Below are 6,562 nucleotides of genomic sequence, written 5' to 3'. Positions count from 1 at the left end.
ATGATCACTTGAGCTTCAAAACAAAAAGAGTTAGTGACATATTTTTGGGCTTTTGGTTAGTAATTAAAAAAAGAAAAGCAATAATATACAATACAAGCATGCGTGGTGGTCTCAAACCACTCACATAAGTCCTAACCCTAGGGTTAAGGAGCCAAACATGCTATGATCCTTGAGGTAATGCACTGAGCAATGATATGGTGCTATGAGGGATCTTAGGGTCAAAATTGGGGTCTTACAGATGCCCCTATTTAAGAATGTTCTAGCCGGAGATATGAAGGTTGAAATCTTCGTCTCGACGAGGTAGAATGGGCTTAAATAATAACAAAGAGACGAATTTTGGTCCCTAAGAGACCTCATGATGCAAATGTATGCATGAAAAAGAAAATCTTCATAGTGAATAGCTGCCATGAAGGAAAAGAGATCAGGAGAAACTGAAAAATCCATAGGAGTAACACACTTACTAGGGAGACAGAGACTCTGGGGAAAATAAGGAAAAAATGCGTGAGCGGGTCACGAATTGAAAACTTGCTGGGAGACACGAAGGGATTCCATGAAAATAAATTGATCGAAAGACTCGAGCTGACGCAAAGATGCATGTATTAGGGAATATGCAAATACAGCAAAACTATCCACAAAGGATACCTTGGATAAAAATCCGGACTCAAACGGGGACGCCCACAAGGGACTCAGTTGAGGAAGAAACAACGAGATATTACCGGCTACTGGGTAATAAACTCAAAGAGAGACATGTTATCAAAACACCGGTTACTGGGTGAGAGAACAATTTGCTCAGGGAGATAGAATATCTAAGACTGGTATAAGGGTGAAAGATATCAATCATCCGAAACATCTGAGGAGGACCCAAAAGGCACATCTCAACTCAGGAAAATCTGACTCCACAAAGGACAAAAAATAATAATAGGGAGCAGAAGGAAGGAACACCAGGGATACCGGTTACTGGGCATATAATAGGTGACCAACCAGGCGTGAATTAGGAACATACCTAAGACACTCATCATCCGAAAGGAGGGCTAAAAAATCAAACTCGACTTATAGGATGGACATTCGATCCCACAAGGAAATACGAATCTTACTCAATTGGGGAAGAAAAAGACTTCAACCGAAGAGCGCATGAGACATATTATCTATTACCATCATAACGTAGATAACATACTCGCATGGAAGATTATCCAGAAGCAGTTACTGGTTTAATAAAGGATAAATCGATCGAAAAGAAAGGACATCAGGATACCGGTTACTGGGTATAAAAAGATGACCAATCAGAAGGAGAAACAATCATCACCTAACAAGGGTAAGTGAAGGATGACTCGTAAGGGATAAATTGCCTGACAAGAGCAATTATCCAAAAGATATACCACCGGTTACTGGGTGGTATACTAAAAAATGAAGGAGTATCAATACCGGTTACTGAGTAAAGATAACCAACAAATAGGGGATTACACCTACTGGTTACTGGGTAGAAAACCACAGAAGTAGGACTTACAACTACCGGTTACTGGGTAGAAATCCACAGAAATAGGACTTACAACTACCGGTTACTGGGTAGATGGCCACAAAGTTCACTGGGGGAAAAGATGAACAATTACTGGTTACTGAGCAATTGAACAGATAAACCACAGAGGAACTGCAGGGGATAATAAGGAAGGAGTCAATCTAGGAACAAACTAGAAAGACGCAATTAAACAAGACTCAACCTTATAAGGATATAGCTTAGGGGAGTAATTCCATCCCAATACACAACTGGGGAGGAAACTGAAACAATAATCATCCACGAGGACATATCTTAGTGGGGAATAAAGAAGGAAAGATAGACACTTTCTGCCTATGGGGCTGACTCTATATAGAGAGATCAGACACGAGCATCTGCTTAGGGAAGAACATTTCACCAATAGCAGGAGATAAAAAGCAAAGATATATGGCAAAGAATGCATCATGAATATCTGAATGTTATGATTATGCATGTATATGCATGGTTCGTGCATGATTAATGCTGACAGACAGACATATCTAACACAAACAGGCTCAAGAGCCACGAACGAACATCCGGCGCAACATATAAAAAAGGAGGGAAATTCCTACAAGAGAACTCAACTCTGGTGAGGATGCATCAAATACTGGAAGACACCAATCACAGCTGGGGACATGCAGAGTCACAGCTGCCAACTGCCAGAGACTTCTCATCAATTCTCGGAAACAGGTGGCTGAATAACAATAAGATCTGCCGTAGAAGAAAATCTACTGGGGAACTTATCAAGGAATGATGTGAAATTCCGTGGGGAATAAACATCCAACGAATATACATCAATCAAAAAATACTCCCTTCTAATTGTTGGAGAAACAACTCTGCTAAGGGGAGAAAGATCAATTTGCTCCGCTGGGGAAGGCAATAACACATCCTCCCCATCATCTCTCAATACTCAAGAGAAAACTTCAAACACGGAGGGGATATAAATTATCAAACTAGGGTCAAGCGAACCTGCATGGGATGAACTGTAGGTAACCCTCAAAGGGAACTGTCTTTGCTAAGGGAATCGAAAATTAATCCTTCGTCAACACGTGTCGTGCTGGGGATGAAAAGAGAAACAAGCCTTTCACCGACTGCTCCAGACAACTTCCTTGCTGAGGAAACAAATGAAAGCTGATGAAGAGGATATAAACATGCCAAAATATGAACAAATGTCTTCCCTTTTTTGAAGTCGTACTATCCTTGGGAGAGCACTGAAGACATTCCATTTATCCTTTTAGTCTTGGTGAATGTTCATTTTGTTCAAAATAGTTTATAAAACTTTGTTTGTTACAATGACATTTATTCAATTAAAACATGTAAACATTTGTTAAATAGAAACAAATAAGAGTGCAAAGAATTGGATAAAGGCTCAAATTTGTTTAATAGAATGGTAGTCCGCGAATGGCGAGACTCCATGGATCTTTACAAATTTGAAATTGGTGATATACATGGAAAAAGGGCTACATTGAACATAACGACCGTTTCTCCACCAACTCCGAATCCAATGTATTTGAGGCTTCAGTTGATGATGACTGAGCGAGAATCTTTGACAGAAAACAACTATAGAATAAAGTCTTGTCAAGATGCAGTTACTTGCCAAATCCCTAATTTTTTGCCTAGATTGCCCCAGGGTGAGGTATTCAATCTAGCGGGACATATATTTATTATTTTTTTCATGTCTCTAACTTTTGCCTGGACCGCCCTTTAGGGTTTTCAATCCACCGAGACGCTCATTTTTGCCTAAGCCGCCCTTTCGGGTTTTCAACTTAGCGAGCTATTCTGTTTTTATTTTTAGGCGAAGTATTTCTTGACTGCATCTGAATTCACAGGACGAGTGAAATCCTCTCCATCCATAGTTGTAAGCAACAAAGCACCACCTGGAAAGGCTCTTTTAACAACATATGGGCCTTCATAGTTTGGAGTCCACTTGCCCCTGGAATCGGTAGCGAACGACAAGACTTTCTTGAGCACGAGGTCACCTTCTCGGACTACATGAGGCTTGACCTTCTTATCAAAGGCTTTCTTTATCCTTTGTTGATATAACTGACCATGGCACATGGAAGTTAATCTCTTTTCTTCAATCAAATTCAACTGGTCATAACGACTCTGAATCCATTTAGCCTCAGTCAACTTGGCTTCCATCAAGACTCTCATTGATGGGATCTCAACCTCCACGGGGAGCACAGCCTCCATGCCATATACAAGAGAGAAAGGGGTTGCCCCTATTGAAGTACAGACGGATGTACGATAACCATGCAAAGCAAATGGCAGCATCTCATGCCAATCTTTGTACGTAACAACCATCTTCTGAATGATTTTCTTGATGTTCTTGTTAGCAGCTTCAACAGCGCCATTCATCTTGGGTCTATAGGGAGAAGAATTATGATGTGCAATCTTGAACTCGCTACACAGCTCTTTCATTATCTTGTTAGATCCATTATCAGTAATGATCTTGTCTGGCACACCATATCGGCATATGAGTTGGTTCTTGATAAACTTCACAACCACCTTCCTGGTCACATTTGCATATGATGCCTCTTTAGCCCACTTGGTGAAGTAATCAATAGCTACGAGAATAAAACGGTGACCGTTAGATGCCTTTGGTTCAATCATGTCAATCATGTCAATTCCCCACATGGAGAAAAGCCATGGTGAAGAAATAACATTCAGAAGTGTCGGCGGACTATGAATCTTATCTGCATAAATCTGACACTTGTGGCATTTCTTCACATATTTGCAGCAATCAGACTCCATTGTCAGCCAATAGTAGCCTGCTCTCAACATCTTCTTTGCCATAGCATGTCCATTGGAATGAGTACCAAACGAACCTTCACGGACTTCAGTCATCAACAGGTCTGCTTCGTGTCTATCCACGCATCTGAGCAGAACCATGTCAAAATTCCTCTTATAAAGCACATCACCATTAAGGTAGAAACTGTCAGATAATCTCCTCAAAGTCTTCTTATCTTTAACAGATGCCCCAGGCGGGTAAGTCTGATTCTGAAGAAAACACTTGATATCATAATACCATGGCTTATCATCTTTCACTTCCTCAACTGCAAATACATGATCCGGTCAATCCAAGCGCATCACAGTAATGTTGGGAACTTCATTCCAATACCTCACAATGATCATTGAAGCAAGCGTAGCAAGAGCATCCGCCATCCGATTCTCATCTCGAGGAATATGGTGGAAATCAACCTCAGTAAAGAAAGTTGAAATCCTCCTCGCATAATCTCTGTATGGGATGAGGCCAGGCTGATTCGTCTCCCATTCACCCTTAATTTGATTAACAACAAGGGCCGAATCACCATAAACATCAAGATGTTTGATCCTAAGATCAATACACTCTACCAAACTCATAATACAAGCCCCATACTCCGCCATATTATTCGTGCATTTGAAAGTTAGCCTTGCTGTAAAAGGAAAATGTGTGCCTTGAGGAGTAATAATCACTGCCCCAATACCATTTCCATATTGATTAACAGCACCATCGAACACCATACCCCATCGGGAACCAGGCTCTGGCCCTTCATCGAGCGTTGGCTCATCGCAATCTTTCATCTTCAAATACAGAATCTTCTCATCATGGAAGTCGTATTGCACAGACTGATAATCTTTAATTGGTTGATGCGCCAAATGGTCAGCAAAGATACTACCTTTAATAGCTTTTTGAGCTCGATACTCAATATCATACTCAGATAACAACATCTATCAACGGCCGATTCTCCCAGTTAAGGAAGACTTCTCAAAGATATACTTGATTGGATCCATTTTAGATATCAACCAAATTGTATGATTCAACATATACTGGCGTAAGCGCTTAGCAGCCCAAGCCAAAGCACAACATGTCTTATCAAGCATTGAATATCGAGACTCACAATCGGTGAACTTCTTACTCAAGTAGTATATTGCATATTCTTTCTTCTCTGATTCATCTTGTTGACCCAATACACAACCCATGGAATCATCAAGCACAGTCAAGTACATAATCAATTGTCTCCCTTCAACAGGTGGAGACAGAATTAGAGGCTCAGACAAATACTCTTTGATACTATCAAAGGCTTTTTGGCAATCCTCGGTCCAATCATGACGCTGATCTTTCTGGAGGAGCTTGAATATAGCCGCACATGTGGCAGTCATGTGGGATATGAATCTGGAAATGTAATTCAAGCGGCCAAGAAAACCTCAGACTTGCTTCTCAGTTTTAGGCGCAGGCATCTCTTGTATTGCTTTGACCTTGGCAGGATCAACCTCAATACCTCTCTCGCTGACAATAAAGCCTAATAACTTACCGGAACAGACTCCAAATGTACACTTGTTTGGATTCAGGCGGAGTTTGTACTTCCTCAAACACTGGAAAAGCTTCAACAAGTGTTCTACATGTTCAACTTCGGTTTTCGACCTTGCAATCATATCATCGACATACACCTCAATCTCCTTGTGCATCATATCATGAAACAAGGTAGTCATAGCTCATTAATACGTGGCTCCGGCGTTCTTCAAACCTAAGGGCATCACTCGATAACAGAATGTTCCCTAAGGTGGGATGAATGTTGTCTTCTCCATACCCTCGGGTGCCATTTTAATCTGATTATAACTGGAAAATTCGTCCATAAATGAGAAGACATTAAATTTAGTTGTATTGTCTACCAACATATCAATCTGTGGTAGAGGAAAATCATCTTTTGGACTAGCTTTATTCAAGTCAGAGTAATCCACACACATTCGGACATTTCCATCTTTCTTAGGCACAGGCACAATATTGGCCACCCATTGAGAATATGTAGAAGTCACCAGAAACCCCACATCAATTTGCTAATGAACTTCTTCTTTAATCTTCACTGCCATATCAGGATGAGTTCTTCTGAGCTTCTACTTCACAGGCACACACTCAGGCTTCAATGGCAAGAAATGTTGCACAATATCAGTATCTAGACCAGGCATGTCTTCATACAACCAGGTAAAGACGTCGACATATTCTCGTAGCAACTCAATCAACCCCTTCTTAACAGACTCTTCAAGTAGTGCCCC

Source organism: Lathyrus oleraceus, chromosome 4 (assembly GCF_024323335.1).
Source record: "Lathyrus oleraceus cultivar Zhongwan6 chromosome 4, CAAS_Psat_ZW6_1.0, whole genome shotgun sequence".
In the NCBI taxonomy this organism is placed as follows: domain Eukaryota; kingdom Viridiplantae; phylum Streptophyta; class Magnoliopsida; order Fabales; family Fabaceae; genus Lathyrus; species Lathyrus oleraceus.
The sequence above is the reverse complement of the archived record's forward strand: the minus strand, read 5'-3'. Positions refer to the sequence as shown.